Consider the following 20284-nt stretch of genomic DNA (forward strand, 5'->3'; position numbering starts at 1 on the left):
AGTGCCTGTATCAATTTACATTCCCACTAACAGTGCAAGAGGTTTCCATTTTCTCCATATCCTCTCCAGAATTTATTGTTTGTAGATTTATTGATGATGGCCATTCTGGACTGGTGTGAGATGATATCTCATTGTAGTTTTCATTTGCATTTCTCTAATGATTAATGATGTTGAGCATTCTTTCATGTGTTTGTTGGCAGTCTGTATATCTGCTTTGGAGAAATGTCTATTTAGGTCTTCTGCCCATTTTTGGATTGGGTTTTTAGTTTTTTTAATATTGAGCTGCTTGTAAATTTTGGAGATTAATCCTTTGTCAGTTGCTTCATTTGCAAATATTTTCTCCCATTCTGAGTGTTGTCTTTTCATCTTTCTTATACTTTCCTTTGCTGTGCAAAAGCTTTTAGGTTTCATTAGGTCCCAATTGTTTATTTTTTTCTCTTTGCATTTCTCTAGGAGGTGGGTCAGAAAGGTTCTTGCTGTGTTTTATGTCATAGAGTGTTCTGCCCCCATTTTCCTCTAACAGTTTGATAGTGTCTGGCATTGCATTTAGATCTTTAATCCATTTTGAATTTATTTTTGTGTATGGTGTGAGGGAGTGTCCTAATTTCATTCTATAACATGTAGCTGTCCAGTTTTCCCAGCACCACATATTGAAGAGGCTGTCCTTTCTCCACTGTATATTCTTGCCTCCTTTATCAAAGATAAGGTGACCATATGTGCGTGGGTTTATCTCTGGGATTTCTATCCTGTTTCATTGATCTATATTTCTGTTTTTGTGCCAATACCATACTGTCTTGATTACTGTAGGTTTGTAGTGTAGTCTGAAGTCAGGGAGCATGATTCCTCCAGCTCCATTTTTTCTTTTTCAATATTGCTTTCGCTATTTGGGGTCTGTTGTACTTCCATACAAATTGTGAAATTTTTGTTTCTAGTTCTGTGAAAAATGCCAGTGGTACTTTGATAGGGATTGCATTGAAACTGCAGATTGCTTTGGGTAGTATATTTATTTTCACAATGTTGATTCTCCCAATCCAACAACATGGTGTATCTCTCCATCTATTTGTATAATCTTTAATTTCTTTTATCAGTGTCTTATAATTTTCTGCATACAGGTCTTTTGTCTCCTTAGGTAGGTTTTTTCCTAGGTATTTTATTCTTTTTGTTGGAATGGTAAAGGAGAGTGTTTTCTTAATTTCACTTTCAGATTTTTCATCATTAGTGTATAGGAATGCAAGAGATTTATGAGCATTAATTCTGTATCCTGCTACTTTACCAGATTCACTAATTAGCTCTAGTAGTTCTTGTAGCATCTTTATGAATCTCTATGTATAGTATCATGCCATCTGCAAACAGTGACAGCTGTACTTCTTTTCCGATTTGTATTCCTTTTATTTCTTTTTCTTCTCTGGTTGCTGTGGCTAAAACTTCCAAAACTATGTTGAATAAGAGTGGTGAGAATGGGCAACCTTGTCTTCTTCCTGATCTTAGTGGAAATGGTTTCAGTTTTTCACCATTGAGGACGATGTTGGCTGTGGGTTTGTCATATGCGGTCTTTATTATGTTGAGGAAAGTCCCCTCTATGTCTACTTTCTGGAGGGATTTTATAATAAATGGGTGTTGAATTTTGTCTATATCTTTCTCTGCATCTATTGAGATGATCATATGGTTTTTCTCCTACAATTGGTTAATATTGTGTATCACATTGATTGATTTGCGTATATTGAAGAATCCTTGCATTCTTGGGATAAACCTCACTTGATCATGGTGTATGATCCTTTTAATATGCTGTTGGATTCTGTTTGCTAGTATTTTGTTGAGGATTTTTGCATCTATATTCATCAGTGATATTGGTCTGTAGTTTTCTTTCTTTGTGACATCTTTGCCTGGTTTTGGTATCAGGGTGATGGTGGCCTCATAGAAAGAGTTTGGGAGTGTTCCTCCCTCTACTATAATTTGGAAGAGTTTGAGAAGGATTGGTGTTAGCTCTTCTCTAAATGTTTGATAGAATTTGCTTGAGAAGCCATCTGGTTCTGGGCTTTTGTTTGTTGGAAGATTTTTAATCACAGTTTCAATTTCAGTGCTTGTGATTGGTCTGTTCATATTTTCTTTTCTTCCTGTTTCAGTCTCAAGAGGTTGTCCATTTCTAAGAATTTTTCTATTTCTTCTAGGTTGTCCATTTTATTGGCATAAGTTTCTTGTAGTAATGTCTCATGATCCTTTGTATTTCTGCAGTGTCAGTTGTTACTTCTCCTTTTTCATTTCTAATTCTATTGATTTGAGTCTTCTCCCTTTTATTCTTGATGAGTCTGGCTAATGGTTTATCAATTTTGTTTATCTTCTCAAAGAACGAGCTTTTAGTTTTATTGTTCTGTGCTATCGTTTCCTTCATTTCTTTTTCATTTATTTTTGATCTGATATTTATGATTTCTTTCCTTCTGCTAACTTTGGGGTTTTTTTGTTCTTCTTTTTCTAATTGCTTTAGGTGTGAGGTTAGGTTGTTTATTTGAGACGTTTCTTGTTTCTTAAAGTAAGATTGTATTGCTATAAACTTCCCTCTTAGAACTGCTTTGGCTGCAACCCATATGTTTTGGCTCATTGTGTTTTTATTGTCGTTTGTTTCTAGGTATTTTTGATTTCCTCATTGATTTTTTAGTCATCTCTCAGTTATTAAGTAGTGTATCATTTAACCCCTATGTGTTTATATTTTTTACAGATCTTTTCCTGTAATTGATATCTAGTCTCATGGCATTGTGGTTGGAAAAGGTATTTGATAGGCTTTCAATTTTCTTAAATTTACCAAGGCTTGATTTGTGACCATGATATGATCTATCCTGGAGAATATTCCATGAGCACTTGAGAAGGAAGTGTATTCTGTTTTTGGGGGGATGGAATGTCCTATAAATATCAATTAAGTCCATCTCGCTTAATGACTCATTTAAACCTTGTGTTTCCTTATTTATTTTCATTTTGGAAGATATGTCTATTGGCGAAAGTGGGGTTTTAAAGTCCCCTACTATAATTGTGTTACTGTTGATTTCCCCTTTTATGGCTGTTAGTATTTGCCTTATGTGTTTAAGTGCTCCTCTGTTGGGTGCATAAATATTTACAATTTTTATATCTTCTTCTTGGATTGATCCTTTGATCATTATGCAGTGTCCTTCTTTGTCTCTTATAATAGTCTTTGTTTTAAAGTCTATTTTGTCTGATATGAGAATTGGTACTCCAGCTTTATTTTGATTTCCATTTTCATGGAATAGCTTTTTCCATCCCCTCATTTTCAGTGTGTATGTTTCCCTATGGCTGATGTCAGTCTCTTGTAGACAGCATATATATGGGTCTTGGTTTTGTATCCATTCAGCCAGTCTATGTCTTTTGGTTAGAGCATTTAATCCATTCACATTTAAGGTAATATCAATGTGTATGTTCCTAGTACCATTTTCTTAATTGTTTGTGGTTTGTTATTGTCAGTCTTTTCCTTCTCTTGTGTTTCCTGCCTAAAGAAGTTCCTTTAGCATTTGTTGTAAAGCTGGTTTGGTGGTGCTGAATTCTCTCTGCTTTTGCTTGTCTGTAAAGATTTTAATTTCCCTGTCAAATCTGAATGAGATCTTTGCTGGGTAGAGTCATCTTGGTTGTAGTTTTTTTCCCTTCATTACTTTAAATATGCCCTGCCACTCCCCTCTGGCTTGCAGAATTTTCCTGAAAGATCAGCTCTTAACCTTATGGGGATTCCCTTGTATGTTATTTGATTTTTTCTCCCTAGCTGCTTTTAATATTTTTTTAATCTAATTTTTGATAGTTTGATTAATATGTGTCTTGGTGTGTTTCTCCTTGTATTTATCCTGTATGGGACTCTCTGTGCCTCCTGGACTTGATTAACTATTTCCTTTTCCATATTAGGGAAGTATTCAACTACAATCTCTTCAAATATTTTCTCACAGTCACTCTTTTTTTTTCTCTTCTTCTTATGGAACCCATATAATTTGGATGTTGGTGCATTTAATGTTGTCCCAGAGGTCTCTGAGACTGTGCTCAATTCTTTTCCTTCTTTTTCCTTTTTTTCTGCTCTGCAGTAGTTATTTCCACTATTTTATCTTCCAGGTCCCTTATCCGTTCTTCTGCCTCAGTTATTCTGCTATGGATCCCTGCAAGAGAATTTTTAATTTCATTTACTGTGTTGTTCATCACTGTTTGTTTTATCTTTAGTTCTTCTACGTCCTTGTTAAACATATCTTTTATTTTCTCCATTCTATTTCCAGGATTCTGGATCATCTTTACTATCATTATTCTGAATTCTTTTTCAGGTATATTGCCTAGTCCCTCTTATTTGTTAGGTCTGGTGGATTTTTACCTTGCTCCTTCAACTGCTGTGTGTTTCTCTGTCTTCTCATTTTGTTTAACTTACTTTGTTTGGGGTCTCCTTTTCACAGGCTGCAGGTTCATAGTTCCCATTGTTTTCAGTGTCTGTCCCCAGTGGCTAAGGCTGCTTCAGTGTGTTGTGTAGGCTTCCTGGTGGAGGAGACTAGTGTCTGCGTTCTGGTGGATGAGGCCAAATCTTGTCTTTCTGCTGGGCAGGTCCATGTCTGGTGGTGTGTTTTGAGGTGTCTGTTACCTTATTATGATTTTAAACAGCCCTCTTTGCTAATACGTGTGGTTGTTTTTCTGTCCTGCTACTTGTTTCATATAGAGTGACCAGCACTGGAGCTTGCTTCTCACTGAGTTGAGCTGGGTCTTGCCATTCAGATGGAGCTTTCTGGGAGATTTTTGCCATTTGCTATTAGGTGGAGCTGTGAGGCCTCTTGTGGACCTATGTCAGGAACATGACTCTCTCACTTCAGAGGCACAGCCCTGATGCCTGGCTGTAGCACCAAGACCCTGTCATCCACATTGTTCAGAATAAAAGGGAGGAAAAGAAAGAAGGAAAGAAGGAAAGAAAGAAATAAAGGAAGGAAGGAAGGAAGAAAGAAAGAAACAAAGAAAGAAAGAAACAAAGAAGATAAAATAATAAAGTTATTAAAATAAAAAATAATTATTAAAAATAAATTTTAATAATAAAAAATAAGAAAGAACATAAGAAGTGAGCAACTAAACAAAGAAAGAAGTCCACCAATGATAACAAGTGTAAAAATTATACTAAAAAAACCCCAACATACAGAACCTTAGGACAAATGTTAAAAGCAAAGTTATACAGACAAAATCACACAAAGAAGCATACACATACACACTCACAAAAAGTAAAAGGGGATTTTATATCTATATCTATATCTATATCTATCTATCTATCTATCTCTCTCTCTATATATATATATATCATTGCTCCCAAAGTCCACCTCCTCTATTTGGGATGATTCATTGTCTATTCACGTATTCCTTAGAAGCAGGGTACCTCAAGTTGATTGTGGAGATTTAATCCACTGTTCCTGAGGTTGCAGGGAGAGATTTCCCTTTCTCTTCTTTGTTCACATAACTCCTGGGGTTCAGCTTTGGATTTGGCCCCACCTCTGCATGTAGGTCACCTGAGGGCAACTGTTCTTCACTAAGACAGGATGGGGTTAATGGAGCAGCTGGATCAGGGGATCTGGCTCACTCAAGTCAGGGGGAGGGAGGGGTACGGAATGTGGGGGGAGCCTGCAACGGCAGAGGTCAGTGTGACCTTGCACCAGCCTGAGGCCCACTGTGTGTTCTACCGGGGAAGTTGTCCCTGGATCACAAGACACTGGTAGTTGCGGGCTGCACAGGCTCCCGGGAGGGGAGGTGTGGATATTTACCTGTGCTTGCACAGATGCTTCTTGGTGGCTGCAGCAGCCTTAGCGTCTCATGCCCATCTCTAAGGTCCGTGCTGATAGCCACATCTCACGCCCGTCTCTGGACCTCCTTTAAGCAGTGCTTCTTATCCCCTCTACTCACGCACCAGGAAACAAAGAGGCAAGAAATGTCTCTTGCCTCTTTGGTGGCTCCATACTTTTTCCTGGACTCCTTCCCGGCTAGCTGTGGCACACTAGCACCCTTCAGGCTGTGTTCAGGCAGCCAACCCCAGTCCTCTCCCTAGGATCTGACGCATGAAGCCCAAGCCTCAGCTCCCAGCCCCCACCATCCCTGGTGGTTGAGCAGAAAATCCTCTCAGGCTGGTGAGCTCTGTTGTCACCGATCCTCTGTGCAGGATTCTCTCTGCTTTGCCCTCTGCACCCCTGTTACTTCACTCTCCTCCATGGCTCCAAATCTTCTCCCCTCTGCCACCCGCAGTCTCCACCCATGAAGTGTCGTCCTAGTGTTTGGAAACGTTTTCTCCTTCACAGCTCCCTCCCATATCATATGAGGAAATTTATTTTGTGACTTTTGTGACTTTGAAAATATTGCAGATGAAGAGGTGGATCCATTGACTAAAAATAAAGCTGAATGATCGCAGACAGTCTTAAATGATCCATTGGATACAGTCAATCCTAATGTTGACTTACAAGGCATGGATTTCAAATATCTGATAATAATTCCTACCTGAAATTCAGATCAACTGCTAATTTCTGGAGGTAACAACCATTTGGTTACCTTAGATTTTAAATGCTTATTTGAGTGTCATCTATGTGCTAAAGTTGCACTTGATTGTTTCAGGCAGTGGTGCACTCAATATAGACAAATTCATACAAAAAGAAGAAGAAACAAGAAGCATAGGATATGTGAGAAGAAATCTCTTTAAACAGACTGAATTCAATTTGGAATTCAGTAGCTCTGAATACACTATAACTACTCCTGTCTAGATCTAGAGATGGCACTCACGCAGATAGGCAAGCAATGGATTAGAATGGAAAAGATAATGACTATTACGGCAATGCTATATCAATTATAAATTCTCATTAATTAACACATTACCAATATTCCACCACTGTGTGTATATGATATGTTTTAAAGAATATTATCCAGTAGTTAGTTCTGACTTCAGGAAAATCAAGTAGATAGGAAAATGTTACTCCTATGCTCCCCCTCCCCACTTCCTATATGATAATATAGTTTTGAAAGATTTGGAACTGATATTCATCCTTCAGGTGAGTCTGCTGGAATGATTACAAATTCCATTTATAACATTCAAACTGCTAGAGGAGTGTTATGGATTATGGTTGTGGATAGATTCTACTGTCCAGAGAATGTTATCTTTAATTTAGTGAACAAACTAGACTCTAATTTATTTCTTGAAGCCTTCACTAGAATGAATTTTTTTTTAATGAAAGATCTCATGAGTATTTTTTCTTATATCTAAAATATTTGGTTCAGATGTCAATGTTTTATAGCTGTGGTGTTACAGTGGAGTTATTTAACTGGCATACAATCCATTTAAAACAAAGGAAAAAAGAAATCATTACATATAGGTATAGGTATAGGTCTTTGCTGATGTACCATTAATTGTATGCTGAACTTAATTTGTTCTTTCTGCTATTTTTCAAGTCTGACTATCAATATTAAACCTCAATTATGTATTTATCCCTAAGACTGTATTAGAACTCATTCATTTTTGGGGGCTCTACAGATCACTGTGAGACCACTACCCTCCAAGTCCCTCCTTAAAGCAAGGCCTTTAATACCTTTAAGGTATCCCTTCTCATAACATTCCTGACACTATGACAGCACAGACCCACTATCAACATCACTGAGGTACAATCATCAACATAAACTCAGCTCTCAAAACACTTATATTGGCATATTTTTGTCTACAAACTAGAGGTAATAACTTGGAGAATAAACAAGTAGAATATGTTTGATTATTATACTTTAAATTTAAAAAATTTAGAGAAAATAAGACTTTATGGAAAGTTCTTTAGCTTTGATATCAGACATAAACAAATACATTTTTATATACAAGACATCTTTGTGGATACTAAAAATCAAAGGTATATATTCTGAAGTGTAAAATGTTCACACACAAAAAAACCCTACAAATATAATCCAATATACTCAAACATTTAAAAAGAATTTTATATATTGTAAAAGTCGAACTTCAGGAAGATATAAGCAAGAAGACTCTGAAATCACTGAAAAAATTATAAACCTCATTTCATTTACTCTGTTTCTTGAAGAGCCAATTGGACTGTGAGATTGTTAATTAATAAATTATTAAGTTATTATCATTTAACGGGAAAGATTCTAAAACATCCAAGTAGGTCAATGAACTCAATCCACGTACCAATGTTAGTCTACCTCCAAAGTGTCACTAGGTCATTGTGAAAGTTTTACACCTAGATATACCCCAAACTAAATTGAACATTTGTTGACCCAGCAGGTTCCTCTTTCTTTGCTTATCTTAGGGATCAACACTGTCATCTACTTGGTTGCTCAAGCCAAAGACCTGACAGATATGTCCTGAAGTTTATCTTTTCACCTATTCAATCTCATGTAATCAGTCACATAACCATGTTTCTACTTTCTTGTTACCTATAATAATGGTCAATCCCATACCCATTCATTTTTTTTTATTCTGGCCCTCATTACTTTCTACCACAATTGAGAAAGAGTGCCTAACATGTCTTTCTGCTTTTTAGGTTTGCCTATGTCTAACATAATGCCAAAGAGTTTTCTGAATATGCATTTCGTTATGCCATTCTCAGAGTTAAATATTTTAGAGGACATTCAAGAACTCATAGCTTTCAGTGAAGAGTTCATTCAACAAATATATATTGGTATTTACTAAATGCCCTTCAAGGTCTTAGTGCTGGGTGTACAACCGTGAATGACAGAGCAAAAGAAGAAGAGAAAGAGGAACAAGAAAATGGAAGGAGAGGTAAGAGGAGAAGGAGGAGAGGAAGAGGATGGGGGGGTGAAGGGAAGGGAGGGAAGGAAAATGTTCAAACCCTTTTGCAAACAAGAACTTTTACTATTTGTCCCTAATTTTAGATAGATAGATTAGGTAGATAGAGCAAGTTCACAGCCAACACAGGGCTCATATTTAATAAACTTCTGAGCTAAATCTCCATCTTTCACTTGAAAATATGAAGTTCCTAAATGCATTCTACTGCAATGCAGGTTACTTGATTTTAAACTAACTTAATTTTTTTTAATTCTTTGAAGTGGGGCACTTCTCATATACAAGACACAGTATTGTCACTATATAAATGTGGAAAATACATTTGGTAAAGGAGAAAATCCATGCACATAAACAGCTGAAATACGAAAATACAGGTAGAAATGTCTTACAGAAATAAGGAATTCTAGAAATTTGAAAAGGAAAAAAATATTTTCTGAAGGAAATATTAGTATGTAGAAAAACCTATTTAGGTTAAGCATTGAACATATATGAGACATAGAGAATACATTTCTGGAAAGAAAACAGCAAAAATAAGGTAAAAACATTAGGAGGTTTGTGTTATTTTTCAATAGCTATTCAACTTAAGTTCATATTTTGAAGTTTTTGGCTGTTAAGCTAAAGTTTTTATAGTTAATTGCATAAGCACTTGATATTCATGAAAGATTTTTTTAATAGAAAATTGAGACTGTCAGAACTGCTTTAAGAAAAATAATTTATCAACAATATTTGTAAGAGTGGTGAGAACTCTGACAAAAGTTCATTTAGGATAGATATGATACATATATAGATTAATGAAGATCTAGTTGAGAGGAAAAGACTCAAGAGGAAGAGGGGATATGTGATTTAGAAAGTATTCTGAAGATTTTTCTCAGGATGTGGAAGAGTGAAGATGTGTACTTAAGGAGTGAGACAGAAAAGTAGTCAATGATCATTAATAATAACAGCATGTATTTATAAATTGAATATTTTAACAGTTGTATTTCTAGTAACCACTATGTGGTGTCATTGAGAAAAATATTGCCTTTGTCCCTTACTTAAGGAAACAGAAGATTGGAGAAATTAAGTAATTTTCCCTAGAGTCACACTGACAAAAAAGAGATAAAATTCAAATTTCAATACTTGTATTTTTTATTACAAATCCAGTATGCTAGTCATGAAAATGTATGCAGAGCTCCATATTAGAAAATGTAGAGTACAATGATGAATAAAACTCATTGCTTTTCCTAACAAATCTAATTATAGTATCTCATTGCAAACATTATCGATGATGTATCAGAGATTCAAAGTATAATAAGCAAATTTTTAAAAAGGGGAATTTACTTTAACAGGTTTGACTATAAAGACAGAAGACTATATAGAGGATATAGCAATTATGCTGAATTATGAAGGATTATCAGGATCTCTACTAGCAAAGAGAGAAGAGGTTTTTCAAAATATAAGAAACATTATTACCAATGGAGGATAAAAGGAACCAAGTGAAGATATGTTCAGGGAAAAGTGAGTGTGCCTTACGAAAGAAGCATAGAATATTTGTAGACTAATGAGATAAAGATGGTAAAACAAAGTGTTATATACTCATCAGGTTACTTAATGATGCCAACTAAAGATTGTTGCTCACCACTGGCTCTGTAAGAATTAAGTCACTAGCCGCTGCAGTTGCTGTCTTTCAGCACACCCTGAAAGGAACTCAAGGCTGAGATCAAGAATGAAGCACTCTGTGCTCTGTGAAAACTGGCAGAACAGGCCTTCAAATAGTTAGATATTTTCAGGAGAAAATTTTAGGGACCCAAATTCTTGCATCTTCTCATAGTTAGAAAAGCACTAAAATTATTAACTGAGATATCCGTTCCCTGTGACTAACAGTAGCCTTCTACCAAGGTGTGTGCTTGATTGCACGTGCCCTCTTCTCCAAAATCACATATATACTGACCTCCACCCATGATAAATTAGGTTATTTCTTTCAAATTAGTTTGGATTATACATAGTATATGAAAACGTGGAATAAACACCTAAAATGTATAACAAAAGTTTGTGATATTTCTAAAAAATTAAAGTTGCCTTAAGATGGCAGTATTGTTCTTCTTAAGATTTTAAAAGATTTTATAAAAGACTTAATGAGGAAAGCATAGATTTTCTAAATACTTTCCTACCCTTGCATAGACACAAAAACCTACACTTACCAAAGAATTAGGTAATGTAATATGCATACAGATTAAATTAAAAGTCTATACAGACAGTGATAATGGGTAAAAACACATGCAGTGCAACTCTGAGTGACATATTAGTTAATTAAAAGAAACAAGGAAAAAATATTTTGGATCATAGAGGGGATTGTGATTTGGATTACACATAGTGACAAGTGTTCCAAATTATTTTGTTTTAGTGAAGAAGGAAGAATTAATAAATGAAATGAAAAATAAACAAACAATATCCTCCAGGAAAATATTCCGTGTGACTAAATGTAGTGAAAATACCAGCTTATACAGAAAATATCTAATCAGGCAGAAACCAAATTATGATATTAAAAACAGGATATATAATTGTGTGAAAGGGAAAAGATTCCTGATTATCAGTTTCTGGATAGTACTTTTCAAACAAGTTTCATTAACATTGAGAGTAGCTTTTGTTTGGTCAAAAGCCTTATAAATCTTTACAGCTTGATTAATTTAAAATATAAAATGCAGTAACCCTTATTTCCTCAGTTTCTGAGCTACTCTGAGCTATTCAATAGAATCTATAAATATTTTTAACATGCAACTCAAAATCCTAAACACTCTAGAGAATAAAAATGATGACATTACAGTCTTATTACATATATAAACAATTAAAGCAGGTACAGGCATATTTTTAGGAAGTTCATACCAAAAAAAGTGCTTTTAGGAACTTTTAGGAACTATATGCCAGGCTAATAGAATTTCACATTATATATAATCATGACCAGTATAGTGGTTTACTTTATCAGGCAACTATAATCTTATTTGCAGCCTGAACCTCCAGGATTATGTTGTCTGTATTAGTCATTTAGTATTTTATTATCTTTTGAATCAAATGTAATTTCCTCATCTTAATGTTGACTGTCTCACAAACTTTACCATCACCTACCTTTACACCTAAACAGCCATGAAAACCAGTATATATGACTTGTAAAGACTTATAAGGCCCAAAGTACATATGTCCATTGTACTCTTGTAAGGCTATTTTTTCTACATAAGATTTACTTTCCATAGAGTTTTTTACATTAGATTGCATACCATTTCTGAAATATTTACAGCATAATCTCCTGTGCCTTGGGGCAATTATCCAGGCACCAGATTTTCATAACTAGCACACATACTCACTTAACATAAAAAGTAACACAAAAAACCAATGTGCAGAGCAATGGATGAAATCTTAACAAGGAAAGAAAAGTAACCAAATAATTTTAATAATGAATTCAAATACAGAAAGAGTAATTTGATAGAGTATAAATTACATAAGAAAAAGTCAAGCTAATGCCACACACTTTTTTTTTCTTTGGAATTAAAAAGCATGGATTTACAGAAAGTGAGATTTTATCCAGAAATTAGAAAAACCTTTGGTCAGACTCCACAAATGCATATCTTTTGGGCCTTCATTAATAGTGATTTCACTACTTGTCCCAGCTTTCACTACAGCTTGTCCCATCATAAAACAACTCAAATTCTAAGCATGCTTGCTTTAACTTCAAATTGAAAAATGATTTCCTGAGACTTATGTACATCACTTCATGCTCAGCTCCTCAAAGCCTCCTCAGAGTCAAGCCATCTTTGTCGATTATGTCTGTGTCTTCTCACACCATCCACAATAAACTGTATTGCTCTGTTTTGTTTTCGGGAATATGTTATATTTTTTTCTTCCAGTAAAGACTATGGAATTCCACTACTCTCAGTTCTCTTGTCGAGAAAATTTGTTTGACACTTGGAAATAAGACAGAACGATGGGAATCCTTTCTTTATATGGGGGCTTTGCTTCCATATGTATTGTCTAAGGAAAAGTTTTAGGTCATCTCTTTGTTTATAATTGATTAAATATCTAAGACTTACTGATATCACTTTTTCTGTGTGTGTGTGTGTGTGTGTGTGTGTCTAGGAATCTTTTTTTTCTATTAAATCAGTTTTATTGAGGTATAACTGACATTTAAAATTGTAAGACATTTAAAGTACACTTCATGGTTATTTGATTGTGTATACATTGTTAAAGGATTTCCCTCATCTACTTAATTAATACATCCATCACCACACACACACACACACACACACACAAACACACGTGAGAACATTTAAGTTCTACTCTCTTAGCAAATTTCAATTACATAATAAAGTGTTAGCAACTATAGTCACCACAGTTTTACATCAGATCCTCAGACTTTATTCATCTTATAGCTGAAAATTTGTACACTTTTATCCTTTTACCAACCTCACCCTATCTCCTCCACCCCCAGCCCCCAGTTAACATCGCCTGTTAAGTGTTGATGTTAGTCTGATAGAGATACATATTATTTATGTCCACTGTAGCAAACAATACCAAATCATATGGCATGTGGGACATTATCTAATTTGCCATCTACCTTAGCAATTAGCAATTTAATCCTTCTACAAATATAACTAGCTTCTGGGTTTCCCTCATTAAATGATGTGTTAAAAATTTTAGCACATGTTCCTTTTATATTTGCCTGAATGATGATTTTGCCATTCTGAAAATTACGTTTTGATATTTTGATATAGATTTTGATCTATATCAAATCTCTACCTATACCCTATTTGGCAATTGTCTTCTATCTGGTTGCATCTGTAGTTTGTCTGAGTAGGGTGTTTTGAACCACTTGATGGGTAGCATCAGTTCCAAATAGGATTCCACGTAGAAAATGTATCATTATTTTCTGGTATTCAAAAAGGCTTAGTTCACTATTCTTTATTGGTGCACTACTCATTATTCAATTGCCAGTACTATATGAGCTACAAGGGTGATATTCTTAAATTATGACTTGGAGGTAGTTTATATTCTGCTATCATCAACAAAAAAAATACTGATGATGTATTCATAACACATTAATTCTTTAACTGGAGGATAATATAAATATGTAAACTAATAAATTAAAAACTTATTTAAAATATGATATTTTATCAGTTCTATAAGATCCAAATTAATTAATATAACTTTATAGAGACTTGAAACATTAATGCAAATCTTTTTTTTTTTTTTTTTTTTGCAGTACACGGGCCCCTCACTGTTGTGGCCTCTCCCGTTGCGGAGCACAGGCTCCGGGCTCGCAGGCTCAGTGGCCATGGCTCATGGGCCCAGCCACTCTGCGGCATGTGGGATCCTCCCAGACCGGGGCACAAACCCATGTCCCCCGCATCGGCAGGCGGACTCTCAACAACTGCATCACCAGGGAAGCCCCTATTTTTCTTTTTTAACATAAATACACACCTGTTCATTTGCTGATTGTAGATTTGAAACCTGATGATATTTGCATAGAAATGACCATTAACAACAGCACTTTAAACAGTTACTTAACAATATTTTCCTCATTTATATAAACTTAATTCCTAAAGTATTTTTGAAAGATAGATGTTAAGACTTAAAATAAGGGTCATAATTGAAAAAACAAAATGGAATTTGGTCATTTACATGTATCAGATACATGTCAATTCAAGAATAATTTATCCTAGCAAAACAAATCAAAGTAATATACAATACAGTTAAAATATCAATTGGCGTGTGTATGTTTTAACTGCAGTTGTACACAACAGAATTCCAAATAACACTACAGTCACATCATTTGCTGTGAGCTGGGAATACATCTTGAATCTTTCTGAACTGCAGATTGTACTCATGACTGACACAACACAGTGTTACTCTCCACTCAAATTTTTCATTACCTTATAGGTCAAATCACATTTCCTCATTTTCAATTTATATTTCCTTATTGATTGGTGCCATATTTTTTGTTCTTCTTTATTCTGTACTGCTACTATCATTTTATAAATTCCACTGCCAAGGGCCTCCCTGGTGGCGCAGTGGTTGAGAGTCCGCCTGCCGATGCAGGGGATACGGGTTCGTGCCCCGGTCTGGGAGGATCCCATATGCCGCGGAGCGGCTGGGCCCGTGAGCCATGGCCGCTGGGCCTGCGCGTCCGGAGCCTGTGCTCCGCAACGGGAGAGGCCACAACAGTGAGAGGCCCGCATACCGCAAAAAGAAAAAAAAAAAAAAAAAAAAAAAAAAAAAAAAAAAAAAAAAAAAAAAATTCCACTGCCATATCCATTATCCTTAATTAAATATTTAATCTAAAACCTAAAAAAAAATTTTAGTTACTTGATTATTTAAAATTATTTAAGAAATTATGCCATTGGACATAAATTATCATTACACACACACTGAGAGTTTACAAATAAATTGGCTTTCTCCATTGCTTTATTCAGAACTGTTTCCCATAAGTTGCAAATGAAATTATTGCTGATAAGGATCATCTAAAAGTTATACAAAAATCTTTCATCAAGTATTATTTTGGAAGTTGATAGTATATATTCTGATTTCTCTCCATTGCCATAAAATTATGTTACTTCATGGTCCTTACTTAAAAGTAAATTTTATTGCCAAATATTCTTTTTCTGGCAAAACTTGAAAAAAGTGTTGCGTTTTTGCTTTTCTCCCAGATAAAATTTCTAAGTTGAGCATTTGTCCAACATGATGCTAAACTTTATCAAAACAAAGAACATCAAATTTGGTCAAGGAGCACCTGTTGGTATAGCACAAATGAAGTGATGAGAGATGATGAGGACTCAGTCATGGAACATGCACTTGAAGAAGCGAAAAAAAATTAATTAATTAAATAACTTACTGTAAGTGTTATGAATATTATGAATGAGTGGTCACAGAAAATTGGATGTTTGTTTATGGTAAAAAGAAGTAGACCACCCTTGGGGGTCTTATGACTTTTAAAAGCTAAAGAATGAACAAAAATTATCTGTGCCATGTAAGGGGTTGAAGTGAGAGATGCAGAAGGAAGCCAGAATCCCTGAGGATGCTGAGAACGTGGCATGGAACATGATGTCCAGTGTGATGAGAAAAGGCAGAGTGCAAAGAGGTGAAGCTGGAACCACAGGAAGCACCTACCAGGCAGTGTGTTAAAAGAGAGCATTATCTCTTTCTACCTATACTGGGAATACAGCAAAAAGTTTTTAAATAGAATATTATGTGAGCAGATATGCGTTTTTAAAGGTTCTTTGTTGAATCCATGAGTAGAATGAATGCGACAGTGGCAAGGCAGGCAGAGCAAGTCTGGACAAGAGTAGTGGAGATGGTGGATATAAAAATACTGTAATAATGTACACTCTCTTTTCCTACTGAAATATTTTCATTAGAATCATGTGCTTTTATATCTGTCCTCTCAAACATAGTTAAAGATATGTAGTTAAATGAAAAGTTTAAAGTTGCTTTCAAAAAGAAGGGACGAGTTTGGATCCAAGGATTTTTTAAAGAACAAAATGAATGAAAGAGGTCAGCAATCATAATCTTCGTTTACTAGTTAAAATGATTCTATAAAAAGAAAATAAAACGTTAAAAAATGTTAATATTTGATTACACTAAGATAAAATTCACAAAACTTCATAAAAGAAAGGTAGGATAAATGCTCAAATCTTTTAAGTTTTCCAACTTGAAGTTTCCTGATATATAAGGGAAACTACACAATCCTTGAAATCCTAACACTTAGGTCACAATTCTACACTTGTTGGGGGACTTAAAACTACAGAGATTCCGAACTTAGTAGAATATATCCCCAGTTGAGTCTTCTTGCAAACTAAGAAACTGCCAAAATATTTTTTTTTCATTACTGAGAAATTCAGTATTATATTGGCTGAGTTTGTTTAGCCAAAATAATTCAGATAATGAGTGTTGACAAAGGGGCACAAGCTACATGTATTTTAAAATGTCATATTAATACACCTTTATGTATAAAATTTTCAGCTGAACAGGAATTTAAAAGTTTTTATTGATACTTAGTGATATACAACTCTAATTTATGTAAGATATATGTGTTGTTTTCATATCATTTGTATTCACAAATCCTTTGAAAGCTATATTATACCCTTTCATGGTTTTTCAAGACTATTGTAATCATTTAATATCTTTTGTAAATTTTTCAAAAACTAGCATTATGCATGAATGTTCATTAAATACAACATTAATGAATGTTCTTTCATTAAATAACCTTGAATTTGAATGAACATTCTTCCTTTTACTGAACTGTGTCATTTTTATGTGTATCTCAGTATGATTTAAGTCAAATCATAGTTTCTAAACAACCAAAGATCCTCTAAAGCACTGCTTCACTTGAACATTTAACAAGTTATATTATAAAACTAATATCATTTCATTTTTATGTTAAGAGGTGAAAACATTCCTATAATTTTCCAGAAGATATAGGAGATTATATATATATATATATATATATATATATATATATATATAATTTTTTTTTTTTTTTTGCGGTATGCAGGCTTCTCACTGTTGTGGCCTCTCCCATTGTGGAGCACAGGCTCTGGATGCACAGGCTCAGCGGCCATGGCTCACCAGCCCAGCTGCTCCGTGGCATGTGGGATCTTCCCAAACTGGAGCATGAACCCGTGTCCCCTGCATCGGCAGGCAGACTCTCAATCACTGCACCACCAGGGAAGCCCTAGGATATTTTTAAATATTCTTCAATCTCAGCGATTTTTTCTTGTCTTGGCTGGACAATTCAAATTGGTCATGCAACTGCTAACATCTTTTCCTTTTGATTATCTGGATTTAATCCTCAGCTATAAGTCACAACTTTATGTATATCACTCAGAAGACCTAAGATTTTTATAATTTTAAACTTGATCTTTCATAATATTGCATTATCTTCTTCATCATCAAATTACCTTAATGCCCTCTCCATATGCATTGTTTATGTTTGTATACCATTTTCCTATAGGCGTGGGAGTATAGCAATTGCATTTGGAAATACTTTATTTTTAAAAGACCTAAAAATAGAATGTAAAAGAATCTGTGTAAAGCCACACATTCGATAGCTTCAAAGTTAAATGACAGTAACTATTATCCATACTGTGCATAGTGCTTACCACTTTTTCCTTAAATCCTAGTCACTAAAAAATGCCCATTAAAAAATAATCATCATTACTTGGGTAAAACCTGCCTCACAGAATAAAGTTCCAACTTTCAAATATTTGAATTCTTGCCATTTTTATTCTCCCAGTGGTATGAACTGTCCTTCCCTAATAAAAGTTGGTCTAAGAACTCTACACTTCCCTGACCGAATACAAAGCTTGTATATTTTAAATGATAAGGCTCTTTTATACAGACTTCTCACTTGTAGTCATTAAAGATATGGCTTATATACTATGTATGAAATAGCAGAAAGATTTCTTGAATGTACTGCTCAGTAATAAATTATAGAAAAATTGGTAAAATTTTATTTAAAGTGCCTTTGAAATTCACATTTCTATAGCAGGAAGGTTGGAAAAAAGTTATGAACTGACACTATTATCTTGATATCTGTCAGGGAGTTGGTTATTGACATTGAAAAAAAAAAGGAACTACTCTGTCTTTCCAAATAATAGCTCTTTACGTTTTAAAGTGAAAGCCATTTACTAGAAAGCCTTTGTAAATGATGTTTCTATGAGTTTTAAATACAAATCAGAAAGGCAAGTAATCATTCCAACTGCTGATAGAAGCAGGGAGACTTTTGTGCAACTGCAATTGCTATTATACAGTTCTTGCCACTGGCTACCATTAAAATTGAGTTGGTTTTGATTATAAATGACAATTTTCCAGAATTAGGTTTGCAATTATTTTAATTTCAAAAGATTTCAAAAATTTATAAAATATTGCCCCTTATCCAAATACTTATTCATTTTAGATTTTATTACTGTCAGATTTTTTTTTTTAAGTTCAAGGCATATGAGAATAGAAAATATTACTAACACACTTAATTTTCAGCAGTTTATTTATCAGTTCATAATGTATGAGAGAATTGTAAGCCTTAAGGATATGTTGAAACTGTGGTAGAGTGCGGTGATGGAGCCAGCAACGCTGGTGGTAAAAAATTAACCCAGAATGAGGGGCGACAGCGAGATTTATTGAGTACACCTCAAGGAAGCAGAGGGCGAGACCAAGAGAAGGTCTGACCTGAGGCAGAGAAACTGGGCTTCTTTTGTGGTCCCCTCTGGTCCCCCTTGGGTTAATGTTCCACTCATATGGTGGTTAGGGCTGGGTGTGTCCTATCTCAATTTTCCAGGAATGCCAACTACTTGTTACTGCTGGTAATTTTCCACTGGGGGAGGGTGTCATGGTCTTATCTTGAAACGACTTCCCCAGACTAAGATGGCTGTTCTATTGTTAAGCTCCACAGGAACAACTTTAATTGAAAAGGTATAGCAACTTAGTTCTTTAAAAATGCATGACCTGATTAAATTAATAAACTTTATTTTGTAATGTATAAAAGAAAGGAGAAGGTTCAGAGGAAATTCTATTCTATATCTACATTGTTGTGATATGATCAGTAAATTGTTTATCCTGAGCTTAGCAAAACTTAAAAGCTTAAGTAATACAAGCACTCAATATCTATTTTTAAAGTCTGGGATCTATTTCATGATGGGTTTAACCTGTGTATAGAGTACACAGATACCCAAAAGAATCTGCTTCTTATAAGCAATGATTTTACTAGGTGGTGCTTAGTAGTTTCTTCAAAATTTTATATGATAAAGATAGCATTAAAAAAATTTGAGTTAATGATTTTCTTGTCATCTACTGCACATAATCATAATCAAACTAGGTATATTGCTAAATCAATGGGTAAATATTCAGCTTTTCTTGAATAATTTTCAACTTACTATATTTTATACACCTCTGAAAATCAAAAAAAATTCCTCACACTCTTACTCTTGAGAGTCTAAAATTAAGCATTAGAGAGGAAACATGTAAACCACACTGTAATGATTTGCTGCCTATTTGACTATATTTTGACTTAGCAGCTTCAAGACCAACGTAAGTTATGAACCTCTAACAAAAAAACTGTGGAAAACAAATTAATTTGGGGGTAAAACAAGCTGAAAGCTGTCATAAGTTGGTATTTGTAGTTTTGTGTTGTCAAGCCATATGCCAATTCCTTGGAAAATTAGACACATGCAGTAATCAAATCAATTATTTTTTTTTCCAAACGGTTTTATTTACTTATTTTTTAACATCTTTATTGGAGTATAATTGTTTTACAATGTTGTGTTAGTTTCTGCTATATAACAAAGTGAATCAGCTATAAGTGTACATATATCCCCATATCCCCTCCCTCCAACACTCCATATCTAACCCCTCTAAGTGGTAACAAAGCACCGAGCTGATCTCCCTGTGCCATGTAGCTGCTTCCCACTACCTATCTATTTTATATTTGGTAGTGTATATATGAACATGCCACTCTCTCACTTCGTCCCAGCTTACCCT

The sequence above is a fragment of the Mesoplodon bidens genome, assembly GCF_964165515.1.
Source record: "Mesoplodon bidens genome assembly, chromosome: 17".
Taxonomy (NCBI): Eukaryota; Metazoa; Chordata; class Mammalia; order Artiodactyla; family Ziphiidae; genus Mesoplodon; species Mesoplodon bidens.